General features: G+C 36.1%; 1 long non-coding RNA gene across 1 annotated transcript; it reads left to right on the top strand.

Annotated features, from left to right (window-relative positions):
- The first annotated feature begins 2,075 nt into the window (after positions 1-2,075).
- Positions 2,076-3,036, top strand: LOC110263290 (uncharacterized). The gene is made up of 4 exons (XR_002348683.2): positions 2,076-2,166; positions 2,320-2,434; positions 2,594-2,695; positions 2,817-3,036. It is a non-coding gene; the product is annotated as an uncharacterized LOC110263290 (long non-coding RNA).
- The last annotated feature ends 12,247 nt before the right edge of the window (positions 3,037-15,283 follow it).

The raw sequence follows: 15,283 nt of genomic DNA, 5'->3' as shown, positions 1-15,283 counted from the left end.
AATTTTTTTCTCAGTCCTTTTCTCTCCACTCTTTCTTCATCTTCTCACTCGCAGGTAGCCTTTCTCTGCTTTCTACCGTTGTTGAGTCGGCGCAAGCCTCCAATCTCTGGCTGTTCGTCTTCTTTAAAGTTTGTACAACTTCTCTCACTACAAAAAAATGCCTATGGCCATACTTTTTTCTTTCTACGCTTTAAAAGCGTGGCCAAAAGTGGTCAATGGCCACGCTTTTATGAGGGTGGTGATTGACTAAAGATTTGGCCACGTTTTTTCTTGCTACTCTTAAAAAGCGTGGTGAAAGGGGTCTATGGCAACGCTTTTATGAGGGTGGCAATTGATTCAAGATTTGGTCATGCTTTTTTTGTCACGCTTAAAAAGCGTAGCCATAGAGAGAAACAGGTACGCTTTTAAAGCGTGGTGACAGTGTTTTGTTATAGTGATGCTTTAAAAGTGTGCCATTTTCTACAACTCTTTTGGCACGCTTTAAAAGCGTGGCCAAAAGGTTGAAAAAAAAGTTTCGAAAAGCATATAAATTACATTGCACACCCTCTTTGAAACTCTATGTTTCTCCTTTGAACCCTAAACTCTTCGAACTCTTTGTATTCACCCAAAAAAGAAAGGCCCTTTGAAAGAACTTTAAACTCTTCGAAAGAACCCCAGCACTCTACGACCCCAGTAATCCAAAGAACATCGCTGGCGCTTGCAATGCCTCTGTCGGCGCTCCCTGTTCTGGCACTCGCACCATCGCTACTCCCACCCTAAACCCCTAACCCTCCTTTGGTGGTGACTCTCTCTGGCGGTGACTCCCTTAACGCTCACTATCGGTCACAAACCCTCCATTGATGCTCCCTCCGTTGCTGCTCCCTTCTGTCACTGCAAACCTCTAACCCCTTCCGCCGCCGCTCCCTTCCGTCGGAGCATTGGAGAAGGTTTGTTGTTCAGGGCCGCTCCCTTCCATTGTCAAGCTCGAGGGGGTTGCTATCACAACCAGCGAAGAGGACGAAGATGCCATCCTCGATCTATAATCCCTAACTCATGCTTTTTCAGTAAACCTTCGATCACCATTTAATCATTTATGTTGAATATTACAATAAATCTGTGCTTTTATTTGTTATTACTCTTTTCCAATTGATTTTAGGAAAACGAAGTTTTACCGATTCGACAAGGAGGGGAACCGGTGGAAGGAGAGAACTGCAGGTACCGTCAAGTTCCCGAAGAACATGGTTACTAGCAAGGTTTTACTTCTCATCTGAACAAAATTCATTTGTGCTTCTTTATTTATGTTGTTTATTCTCTGATTCATTTGTGCTTTCTTAGTTCTTTGATTCTTCAGTTCGTAAGTAGTTAGAGAAGTTTAAATGATAATTGTTTGAGCCTCATATGATAATGTCGAACGTGGTTCTTTTGCTGTCATTATAGTAGTTAAATCTAAGAAGGTTTATTGGTTCATTTGCGCAACTAAGTTTTGCTCTCTTTTTTTGTGTTTATGCAAAACAAAATCGTTGCTGAGTGTGGTTCTTTAGTTCTAAGCACTCCAAATCATTGAAAAAGGTAATTCATGGATTCCATATTTTTTTTCATTTGAAAATCATACTAGAACAATATAATCTAATATGAGAAGTTGTTAATGCTCTAGCAGTTAGTGACTCGTTAATAGAGAGTGACAATTTTAATTCTCTCAATGAGGAAGACATTTCTGAAGCACTTGCTGTTGCGAGAGTATTTCCAGTAGAAGTCAAAGGCCGGACGAACGGCCACGCAGACAATGGTTGTTGGTGGTAGCTAATAGGTTGCCTGTCTCAGCTGTTAGGGAGGGTGAGGACTCATTCCACCTTGAGATCAGTGTTGGCAGCCTAGTCAGTGCACTTTTAGGCAAGAAAAAGTTTGTCATATCTGCGTTAGTTATTTTAGTATGGTTAATTAATTCTTTTATTATGTATTTACTTCCTACAACTTAATTGCCTTTGTTGATGATCTCGTACAGGTCATAAAAATGATAAGATTCTTTCTAACTTTCTATTGTCAATGTGAAGGTTATATATGAAGCCTTTTGTCTTTTTCTCTATTGAAGGTGTAAAGGAGTATGAAACTAGATGGATTGGGTGGGCCGGTGTGAATGTATCTGACGGCGTTGGGCAGAAAGCATTAACTAAAGCTTTAGCTGAAATGGTAATGAATTTTTCTCTCTCTCACACATACACACTTTGAATTTTTCTTAAATTTATAATTCTCGAGGATGAGAAAATACACGATATCTTAATGTGTCATCCTTCCATACTTAATGGATTGTGATTTTAATATTTGCATCTTCCTGCATCCCAGATTCCATACTTATGATTATGCTAGACATTTTGTAAGTGCTTGTAGTCGCATTCTTGGGCTTGAAGGGACACCTGAAGGAATAGAAGATCAAGGAAAGCTAACTCGTGTGGCTGCGGTAAAAATTCTTATGTTTTCTATACATCTCACAGCATAGCTAGAATATCATCTATTCTGTAGAATGTTCACCTGTATTAAATAAATAGAAATGAATATTTACTCACTAATTTCCTTCTCATGATCAACTTTCTTATTTTTTGGGAGTTTGAAAATTCAGTTTCCTTTTGGGATTGATTCTGATCGGTTTATTCGATTCCTTAAACTCCCTGAAGTCCAGGAGCACATGAAAGAACTGAAAGAAAGATTTTCAGGCAGAAAGGTGAGAGCTTTATATGCCAAAAATAGTTTGGAGTTGTTGCAACCATTCCTTGATTTCCATGTTTGCTTTGCTGATAATTGTGCATAATTTGAATAACTTTATGTTATAATCTAATAATCAGGTAATGTTGGGCGTTGATCATTTTGATATGATAAAAGGAATTCCACAGAAGATATTGGCATTTGAAAAGTTCCTTGAGGAGAACTGACGCTAGCGTGATAAAATTGCCTTGTTGCGAATTGCTGTACCAACTAGGACAGATGTTCCTGATTGTATGTTTCATCTTTAGGCATGTTAGTTATTACTTGAATCATATTTATCAATTAATTTATATTTTTACTCTTTAGATACATATATACATGCATTTTTGTTTTAATTTGCTTGTCATCTTATTTTATTTGTTGCCACTTATATTTTATGGTTCAGATACTATTCACATTTGGAGTTTCTTTAGGACATTTTGTCATATTCTCTAAAAGAGTAAGAATTGGATTCAACCTAGAGGCAAATGTTGCCTCTCATACCGTATGGTTTTTAATAAACATTAATAACAAATAATTCATTATTTCTTTAAAAGGCATTGCTCTCTATGGTCACTTTTATAATCTTAATTGGTTACAATTTTTCTATGTCTAAAATTGTGTTATTTCCTGTTTTCACATATTGGGTCTATTTGGTTGTTATTTATCATTCTTCTTTTTATTCTACCTTTCTTGTTTCCTGTTATCAGTTTTTCTTCACAAAATTATGAAGACGTGATATAGTAAATGTAAACTGGAAATGAACAAAAAGTCCTTCTATTTTCCTTTTTTTTTCTCTTGTATCTTCTTTTTCTTGGCATACCAGTATCTTTTTTATCTTGTATTTGAGTATTAATGTATAAAATAATTATAGCAAAAATTATATATGTCACTAATTACTGTTTGATTTGTCTTGTAATAAAAATTGCATACTATATTTATAGGTTTGGTAATAAAAAAGACTGAAAATTTATATTGTGCAGTGATGAAGGTAAAGTCAGAAAAAAAGATTTTTTTAAATTTGATAAGGCTATCGCCACGCTTTAAAAGCGTAGCTGTATCTCTCGCTATCGCCACGCTTTAAAAGCATGGCCGTATCTCTCGCTATTGCCACGCTTTTTAAGTGGGGGGCAATCTGCAAAAGCGTGGCAAAAAATAAAGCGTGGCGATAGGTCACCAAAAGCGTGGCAATAGAGAAACCACCATGCTTGCAGATGTGACCCTTTAAAAAACGTGCCGATAGCTCAAAAAACGTGGCAAAAAATTATCGCTACGCTTTTTTCAGCTTTTCGCCATGCTTTAAAAGCGTGGCAATAGAGCTGTTTTCTTGTAGTGTGATTTGTGTCTTGTTCTTCTTCTCATTCCTCTTCAAGATCATGGCAATGATGAGAATAACCACTGATTCAACGCCAAGGAACGACCATAGATCTATGATTCTGCCTCTCCTATCCTCTCTGTGTCTTTGTTGTCTCCTTCCTTCCATCCTTTGTTTTTTTCTCCGATTTCGTCTCTGTCACTTGATTTACTTTACATTTGTTTGATTTTTTTATTAAAAAATTGAATTTTTGTATTTTTTTTCATTTGAGATAAGATTGAATTTGATTTGGATTTGTGTAAAAAAAATTGATGTTTTTGGAGTGAAATAGAAATTGATGCATAGAGATTGAAGAGTGTGATAGTAAACCTATGATTTCTTGTTTCCTTTGCATTTCTACTATTTTTCCTTTGGGATGAGATTGATTTGTTTTTTTTTTAATTTTACATATTAAATTTAGTTTGGATTTGGATTTTGTTGCTTTTAGATTTAATTTGAAGATATTGGTGATTTTTATACTTCTAAAAGAAGACTGAAAAAAGTGAAAATGGTGGTGCTATTGAAATAATGTGAATAAAGTTGATATTTTATTATAATTATAAATTATGTATTCTGTTCTGTTTAATATTTTAATTTATTAAACAAAATATAAAATATCAATGTATTCTATGTAATCTTGTATATTTATGTTCATGTCTCTATTAAATTGAGACAGCAACCAAACACAACCTTTGAGATTATAAAATATCATGTATATATGCGCTATATATAGAAAATTGAAGCTATAGAGTGTACAAAGCTAGAATAACTTAATCTTATTACTTGATAGATTTCTTAGTTGAGAAGTAAAAAGTGTCTTATATAAGTATATTAATTAAATTAACGAGTGATGACATTAATGTGTTGTGCTCGTTTAGTCATTAAGTTAGTAAGGCAAATTACGATAGTAAGGCAAATTAAATTTTTTTTTTTGGTGACTAGTAAGGCAAATTAAATAAAGCCACATTACAGTTCTTATTAAGCTAAGATATTAGATGATATAATTAAACTAGAGTCGTCTAAAACAAACGTAACATGTTTTTGTCACCTAAATGCTACAGAATTCAACAAGTTCTAGTATAGAAATATTTCTCCGACATATAGATTATTGAGAATGTGGTGATATTAGTCGTCTGAAACTTTTTTCGTAAAATATGTAGCTGAAACAAGGGGGTGATTCCAACCAATAATTTAGTTGAAAAATTTTTTCTGGAATTTTTTTAATAATTGTAGTTGGAGTTAAAATCGAGGGAATATATTCTGATAGAAATCCAATTTTTGAATGATTAATTGTTAACATTTTAGGAGATTTTTTATTAAATTTTTTTACATTATTGTATTTTTTTTGGTGAACAACAATGAGAAAAAAAAAATAAAAAAGAAAGAGAAAAAAAGAAAAAAAAGAGAAAAGTAAAAAAAAAAAGTCTCTAGAAACAACAAATTAAAGGATGAACTACTTATGGCGGCAGGCTCTAAAGGTAAACTTCATCAGCATTATTTTTTCTAGATTTCATCTTTACCAACCAATCTGTCACGACATTAGCTTCTCTTGAGATAAGCTCGAAATGAACATCCCAATCCCTTCTCATTTTCAACTCAAAGATCAATTGTATCACATCTTTATCAAGATGCCAGAGCAGAACCTGCTAGCCACTCACCAGCTCAAAAACTCTTGGGCAATCCATCTCACAAACAAGAAGCCTAAGACTTGTCTCCAAAACCCAAGCCAATCCTTTTTATATACTCCACAACTCCATCTTGATCACACTTGATTCAGAGGATTTTCCTGAGCTACCCATTACATAGTGACTGGAGCTATAGCAAATTACCTACCCAAAACTTACACAATCATCCCCCGAGTTCATACTTCCATCACAATTTAACTTTCAAGCACCAAGTTTGGGTAGACCACGAAAGGGATTTTAAACCCTGGATACAACACATTTGAATTTGAGATGCACAGTCAAAATCAACTATCCATGAGCAAGCCTCGTAAGCAATTAACCTAGAGGATCCAAAAACTCCTTGAAAATTACCATTATTTATATCTTGAAAAATTGACCATACTATAGCTGCAAATTTGGAACAATCTCCAAGGAGAAGGCCATGCTTGAACCAATCATGCACCTCTTGAAAATAAAAAATCTCACATCAGAAAAAACCATCGAAACCCAAACTGATCTCATCACTCCACAGTCTCTAAAACAATGAAATATTGTCTCTGGCAGTTGATTGCAACGAGTACATAAGGATGAGGAGGAGAGATGTCTCTGAAAACGTAGATATTGAGTTGGAACAGCATTATGAAGGTAAAGCCACACTAGGAGCCTCAACTTTTCTTGAACACGCGCATTAAGTATCCTTATTTAGCAGAGTAATAAGAATGTTCCCAACTCCAACCCAAATCACTTTCAGATGCAAAAATATAGACTAAACTAAGGATACCTTCCTTTAAGTCACCATGAATAATAGAGTAGATCCTCTCTAAATACCAAATTCCATCTCAGTATACATCCTCAATAGTCAATGCATACTCATAAATATCAAGAAACTCAATTCTCGCTCCTACTGGCTTAGAATGCAACCAAGAGTCAAACCATAAATTCTTTGAGAGAGGCCCCACTTCCCAAACGAACCCTTCTTTTAAAACAAAAGTTATATGTACAATAGACTTTCATATATAAGATGAGAAATCCATTGCTTTAATTGCAAACAGATTTCTTTTCTGAAGATATTTCTAAAGCATAATTTTGACTCAAAACTTATCTTGATTAATCAAAATTTGCCAAACTAGCTTGCCTAACAAAGAAAAATTGACCAATCGGAAACTCTCGTAGGGCAAGACCTCCAAACTTCTTTGGAATTGTCAAAACTCTCCAAGAGGCTAAATGAAGACCACGATTATTATGACTACCACTCCAAGTGAAACTTCAAGTAATCTTATCAATATTAATTAAATTTATGTTATTGTATTAAATTGCCTATATTTGTGATTCTCTTTTCAATTGTACTTAGTAACAAATTATATCAATTCTTGCCTTAATTTGAATATATTTGAATCTTTAATCATCTATTTGGTGTCTTAATGTGTTTGTTAGTATTTCAGGATAAATTAGGGACAAGTAGAGGCAAAGAAAAATGCTAAAAGGAGAGAAGGATCACAAAATACGAAACTCAGACCAGTTAAGGCATGCGCACGATGAAGCACCATACATGTGAAAGGAGGCCGTGCAGGTGGGTGTTTGCACAAGTGATGTAATATTGTGTACACAGTAATACATTCATGTGTCACATTAATAAAACATATTGGACCTCTAAAAGGCCCCAATTGCATTAAATTTTGAAGGAAAAAAGATGACAAATCAAAGGGGATGGGTATTAGATTTTTATTAGGTTTAAATTTTATAGTTTTATGATAGAATTTTTAGTAGGGGTGTACGCGGATTGGATCGGATCGGATATGGCCGAAAATTCGATCCGATCCGCACAATTCCCATCAGATCAGATCGGATATGATATCCGTGTTTTTTAGTGTTAGATCCGATCTGATCCGATCCGCAAATGTGCGGATCGGATCGAATCGGATATCGGATATATCCGCATAATTGAACCTTCTCTTTTTAATTATATTTCTATGTAAAAAATTCAATAAAAATATTTCTTTCACAGTTTTAAACTTATTTATTCCTAAAATATTTTTAAACAAACTTTTCCTAACTAACAAAAATAAAATAATACAATATATGAATAATAATTACTAACTAAAACATACAAACAAGTAAATATAATACCAAACATATATATATATTTATTTTTAATTATTATTATGCGGATCTGCGGATCCGCGGATCGGATATGTGGATGTAGAGCAGATATCCGCGATCCGATCCGTAAAGAGTGCAGATCGAATCCTATCCGATCCGATCAATGTGCGGATCGGATGCGGATATTTACCGCGGATCTGCGGATACGATCCGATCCATGAACACCCCTAATTTTTAGGGAAGGAAGCTCTCATCTCTCTATAATTAGTATTAATAGTTCAGGTTAGATTTTGTTCTAAATATTTGTTGAGACTTTCAAGAATCAAGCTCATAGTTCAACTTCTTTATTTCATCTTTAGTTTGCACTCTCTTTTCATGCTTAATTTCATCTCATGATATGAATACTTGCTATTATGAATTTTTAATGTAAAATTAATGATTTTTTTATATTTTTAATTTATGCTTCTTTCAGTTGAATTTATATGTTTTGTTGTAATTTTAGTGATTTTAGAAGTAGATTTTAGTTAATGTGCAATTTTATGTTTTGTTTATGCGCACTAAATATTTGATAAAATGTCTTTAGTTGATATAGAGTAGTTTTCTTGTCTTGGCTTAAAGGTTATGTCCTAGAAGAGTTTTGAGTCACATAATTGATTTTAATTGATTGTGTTTGAGGTTGTTGAATAAATCTAATGAACACAACTCTACCCAACTTTCCACAATACCAGTGATTGATAGGATAAAACCTTGTTAATTAGGTTGAGAAACTCTGATATGCGTATCATTGATTTTTTTTGTATACTTATATATTAAGACAACTTCACCTTAATTGTATGTATGTTGATAGGCTTGAGTGAATTTAATTGACTATATTAACATAATGCTATCGATCTTCTACCATACCAATGGTTAACAGGATTGGACTTTGTTAATCCAGCTAACAAACTCTAATAGACGTACTGATGATTTTTTGGTAGACTTATTTAGACTTTCCACTCTCTTGTTAATGTAAGAAAAGTGAGAAGGGTAGGTGTTCATACATGGCCCGTTGCTAGGGCCAGGCCCAAAAAAGATGAAAAGCCCAATCAACCATCTACATAGGAAAGAGTCCAGGTCTCCACTACGCCCTACCCAACCTCATGGAGGTCGGACATAGCAACATGGATTGAACTTGACTTGTTTTAATAACTAACTCCTACAATCTCTCATACTAATATAGAAAGGAGATCTCAATAACCTCTCTAACAAAAGGGAGTAACTAATCACCACCAAAGGTGGGACCACTTCAGAAGTGGTTACTAGCTCATCACCTACAACTATAAATATCCTAACACCCTCAGGTATTCTTTGAACCCCAATTTACACTAAAAATTTGCCTAAAACTCTTACTAACTTAAGCATTAGAGTTCTTTATAGGTACTAGCCCCCATCCTCTACAAAGTGCTCGGACGTCATCACTTCGCCAGAGGAGTCAAATGAGCATCTCATTTAAAGGAGTCTAAACCTCATGTACAAGCCCAAACTACATTGGTTCTAGGTAAGTCTCAGAATATTGGCACCGTTGTCGGGAATCTAGAAGTTCACAACATACCATGGCGGATGACCATCTTAAAGACAAACATAATACATTAGATTCAAAACCAAGTCAGAACAATGATGATTGAGCAATCCTCATACCTCCACGTCTTGAGAGAACGACATACCTCAATGAAATAGGAATCAAAGAAACTCAGGAGGACGGAGAATAAAATCAGAAGTCCACCAACCCAGAGAATTAAAGGATCAAAATAAACCTTATATAACTCATGGGATTGGTTCATGGATACCAAGGTCGCTCGGAACAGCTCGAAATTGAGTTAGAACGACAACGTGAATCTGAGCATGCCCTATGAAGAGAAGTTTGATGACATAAGAAGTTGGAGGAAAACCTGGAAAGATTGGAATCCGACCTTAAAGGGAGAAGATCCCGAGCTGATCGAGAAACTACATCATTGTGGAGTGAAGATCCATTCACAGAAGAAATCATGAGAAAAAGTCCCTAGAAATTTTAAAAGTCCGGACATAGACTTCTATGATAGGACGACCGACCCACATCACCACCTAAGTAATTTTAAAAGTCGAATGTATTTGGCTGACATCTCTAACGCAACACTGTGCAAAGCCTTTCCAACTACTTTAACTAAGTCAACCATGAAATCAATCTCCCTCCAAAGTCAGTCATTTGTTTCGACGATCTAGCGAGAGGTCCTCTCACAAGATTTTCGATCCAGAAGGACAAAGTCAAATACGTTCCAAGCCTCTTTTGAGTCAAACAAGAGGTCGGCGAATCTCTAAGAGCCTACATGAAAATGTTCAACAAAGTATGCTTAGAAATTCAAAACATACCTACTAAATCGGCAATCATAGGGCTCTTTAACGGCCTCAAAGAAGGTTTGTTCTTACAATCCATTTCAAAGAGGCACTTGACCTCTCTATACGAGGTTCAAGAGCGAGCTGAAAAGTATATCAATATGGAGAAAACTGCACAGTTAAGAAGACCTACCTCCAAACAAAGTAGTTAGTATCAACCTTAGAAAAAAGAGAAGGAGCCCAAGAGTATAATTACAACAAGCCTAGGTGATACCATTCTTACACTCTTCTATGAGTCTTCCTGGTTGATGTCTACAGAGAAATTTACTACACTGAAAAGATACCACTCCCTAAGCCCATTGAAAGCAAAAAAGGGGAAAACCAATCTGAATATTATGAGTACTGATTTAAGAATTTGTCGTGTCGGTCTAGAATTTCTTTTCTAGAAATAAGAACTTCGTTGTAAGCATAGTTCTAAACCAACAAACAATTTCCACATCAAAAATTTGAGTTGTCACATGTACAAACCCCAAATAAGAATTAACCGGAGTATTTAGAATCCGGGTCGTCTCACGAGGAATTGCAATGAAGTGGTCAATTATTGGCTATGAGGGGACAAGGGGGTTTTGATTTATGAGAGGGCAAGAAAAGTAAATTGGGCAAGAAAAGTAAATCAAGTAAACAACTAAAGAAAGCAAGTAATAAAGAGAGACATTCATGGCAAGGGTTGAGATCATAGGCTTTCTATCATAGTCATGCAATGATTAATTCATCTTATTTAGTCAACTCCAACAAATAGGGAGAAAGTCAAACAAGATTAATCAATCATACCACAATTATAAACAAGAATCTATCTCATTACGTCAACTCCAACAAATAGGGAGAAAGTCTAATGAGACTAGCTAATCTCAATCCAAAAGTCCTAATTGACTTACTAATGAAATTAGCAAAAGATTAGCGTCAATGGAAATAATATTAGCTAACAACTCTAGATCACCAACATAAGTTGGGTTTTTATGACTCAAGATTACCCAATCACTCTTTCCAAGCCAAGAATGCTCAAAATCTACTCTAAAGCCCAACCAAGAATTTTGTCAAACACTTGGTGGGTAATAAAGGTAAGCATAATAAAAGAGCAAGAATAGTAAAATCTACCAACTATAATTGCAAGAAAAGTAAATTCACAACTCAATTCAACAATTAAAAGAATATCAAACATTAAATCTCATTAAAGAAAAATCAAATCCAACAAGAGCATCCATGAACATAAAAGAGAGCATAAAAGGGAAATTAACAAGAAAACTAAGAAGAACAAAGGTGTAACAACAAGAAATTAAAAGAGAAAACTAAATCAAAACAAGAATTAAAAGTTGGATTTAAGAAAATTAAACCTAAACTACCCTAAATTCTAGAGAGAAGAGAGAGCTTATCTCTCTAGAATTCTAACCTACAACATGATGAAAAATAAATTATGACTACTTTTTTTATTCTCCCTTCAATCCTTGGATTCAATATCATCAGAAATGGGTTGGATTGTGCCCAAAATGAGTTACAAAATCGCTGGGGTCGATTTCATAAAAGTGGGCCACGGACAGCATCGGCGCGCGCGCACAAAGTACGCATGCGTGCCCCTGAACACAAAGCAAAATATATCGAAATTTATATCATTTCAAAGCCCTGGATGTTAGCTTTCCAACGCAACTGGAACCATCTCAATTGGACTTCTGTATCTCAAGTTATGGTCGTTTGAGTGCGAAGAGGTCGGGCTTGACAGCTTTACGGTTCCTTCATTTCTTCATGAGTTCTCCCACTTTACATGCTTTTCTCCTCACTTTTTCCATCCGATACTTACCTTATGAACATGAAATTACTCAACAAACATATCAAGGCATAAAATGGAATTAAAGTGAATTAAAATCATCAATTTTAGGGCCTAAAAAGCATGTTTTCACATTTAAGCACAAATCAAGGGAGAATTACAAAACCATGCTATTTCATTGAATAAATGTGAGAAAAGGTGATAAAATCCCCCAAAATAAGCACAAGATAAACCACAAAATCGGGGTTTATCAAATCTCCCCACACTTAAACCAAGCATGTCCTCATGCTAAGAATAAAGAAGGACAAGGAACGGGTATGAACATTTATTCAATGCAAATAAACTATATGCACCTATCTATATGCATGCAACTAAATGCAATATGATTCTACCTACTTGGTTAAACGTAAATCAATCCCCAAGAACACATATGCACATATAGGGCTAAGTAGTATGATGATTCATGAATCCTACCAATTTGAATATCAAAATAAAGTACAAATAGACTTGCAAGAAGAACGCTCATGAAAGCCGGGAACAAGGAATTGAGCATCGAACCCTCACCGGAAGTGTATCCGCTCTAGTTGCTCGAGTGTATAGGGTCGATTCACTCAATTCTCCTCTAATCATGCTTTCCAAGATTTGTTTTTCATCTAACAATCAACAATTATTCAATGCATGCATACATTCATCATGAGGACTTATTCATAGGTTGTAATGGGGCTAGGGTCAAGGTGGGGATGCATATGGTCAAGTGAGCTTGGAATTTGAATCTTTGATTAGCCTAAGCTCTCACTAAATACATATAACAACCTATACAATTCTAATACACAACCTAGCTACCCATGATTCCCACTTTTTTTCACATACTCATGCATTCTCTTTAATTAACATCCCATATGCATTGATTTTTATTGAACTTTACTTTGTGGCATTTTTGTCCCCTTTTTATTGCTTTCTTTTTCTATATTTTTGTTTCTTTTATTTTTTTTTGTATATATATATGTTTTTTTTTCTAAAGTATATACAAACGTATCAATGCTTATGGTTTTACATATAATGCGTGAATATGTACCCAATTCCCAATATTTTCAACAAAAATAAAAATTATACTTTTACCTCAACCAATATCCCAAGTTTCCCATATTCAAATGATACACACCCTCACTAGCCTAAGCTAATCAAAGATCCAAATTAAAGACATTTATTGTTTTTCACTTAGGGGTAGTGATGTACTAAAATTAAGAACAAAAGGGATTAAATAGGCTCAAATTGGCTAACAATGGTTGATGAAAGGTAGGCTATTTGGGTAAGTGAGCTAAATGAAATGATGGCCTCAATCATACAAATGCATATATACATGGAATAATGGACATATAGAATCAAACAAATCAAAGATTACAATCATAGAAAGAGAATGATGCACACAAGAATGGAAAATAAGTGGTTAAAAGATGTAACCACACAATTGGGCTCAAAACTCACATGCTTGTGTTCTTAGCTCAAAAACCATGTTCCAAAATACATTCTTCAAGCAAGTTCAACACAAATTTTTTTTTTCAAATTGGTAGGGTGCCCTAAAAATAATTTTTCTTGGAAAAGAAATCATCACCCTAACCAAGTAGTCCTAATATAAAAAGAAGTGGTAAAATATGTACAATTTCTAACTAGCATGCAACCTATCATGCAATGCAACAACTAACTAACAAAGACAAAAATTAAGAATTTGGTGTTGAAAAAGGAAGTTGTTACCCATGGAGATCGGTCGGACAACCTCCCCACAGTTAGAAATTTGCACCGTCCTCGGTGCATGCAAAGGAGAGCAAGGTGGACGGTTTCTACAATTGATGAGCTTCTTCAAAAGGTTGTGCGCATGAATTTGTTTGTTGCCCCATTAGAAGCTCTTCCATTCCTTTCTTTCTTGGTGGCCAACCTTAAAGGAGAGAAAAGAAAAGAAAATTAAGCCTAAATCAAAGATAGTAAACAATTAGAACATAGGCGGGGGCTAATGCCAACTAAGAATAGGGCTTTCACTATATGTTAGCTATGCATGTAAGTGAGAAAATAATTCGAGCAAAGGCATATTAACTAATACTTGATGCAAGAACAAGTTAAAGCATGACACTACAAGAAAAAAGGCCTATGGCCACGCTTTTATAAGGGTGGCAATAGATTAGAGATTTGGCCACTTTTTTTATTGCCACGCTTCAAAAGCATGGTGAAAAGTATCAACGGCCACGCTTTTGTATGGGTGGCAATTGGTTAGAGAAACGGCCACACTTTTTTTTGTCACGCTTCAAAAGCGTGGCCATAGAGAGAAACAAGGACGTTTTGAAAGCGTGGCGACAGGGTTTCATTACGGCCACGCTTACAAAGCATGGCCATATCCTAATACGCTTTTGGCAAGCTTTAAAGCGTGGCCAAAAGGTTCTTTTCTGCCACGCTTCAAAAGCGTGGCCGTAGAGCAAAACAGTGACATTTTAAAAGCGTGGCGAGAGGGGCTCCAACCCATTGACCCTAACCCGGCCCCTGACCCGGCTCCCAACCCGGCACCAACTCGGTCCCCAACCCAAAGACACTAACCCTAATCACTCGAAACCCTAAGCCTGAAGAGCGCCTCCCATTAGCCTTAGCCCTTCACCCTTCACCCTTTGCACTTCGCCGTGAACCCTTCGCCCTTCGCCCTTCGCCCTTAGCCTTTGTCACTCGAAACCCTTCACTCTTGGTTCTGAAGCTCCTTCGTTTCTTTCTCCCTTTCTCCCTCCGTTTCTTTCATTCACAGAAACTCAGCCAAAAAACCCTAGCACTGTAAGCCTACACCACCGCCGCCGCAAGGAGTGGCATACTGCTGCCGTCCGTTCGTCTATCTAGCTTCCCTCGTGCTCCAAGTCTTCAACCCCCGTTCGCTGTCACCGATCGCAGCTGCTTCCTCGAGCTCGGCGTCCGTCGTCTTTGTCTGCTCAGCCGCGCTTCCGCCGCCGTTGGTTACCGTTAACGTTCGCGTCTTCGTTTAGCCGTCGTCTTCGTTTGCGTTCTTCTCCGTTCAAGTTTTCTCGGCGTTCACCGTTCGCGTTCACTCGCCGTTCACCGTTCGCGTTCGCGTTCGTCTGGAAGCCACGTTGCCCTGCTTCAAACTCTGCGACCAACCCGTGCGCTCTATCTAGCTGTCGAACTGCTCTCTTTTGTCGCCGCCGTGAGTTCCCTAAACCCACCACCAGACAATACACTCACACAACACCAATACTCTGCTTGAAACTCTGCAACTTCTTATTTCTATTACAA

This window comes from Arachis ipaensis, chromosome B6, assembly GCF_059453495.1.
Source record: "Arachis ipaensis isolate K30076 ecotype BB chromosome B6, ASM5945349v1, whole genome shotgun sequence".
Taxonomy (NCBI): Eukaryota; Viridiplantae; Streptophyta; class Magnoliopsida; order Fabales; family Fabaceae; genus Arachis; species Arachis ipaensis.
The sequence above is the reverse complement of the archived record's forward strand: the minus strand, read 5'-3'. Positions and strand labels throughout refer to the sequence as shown.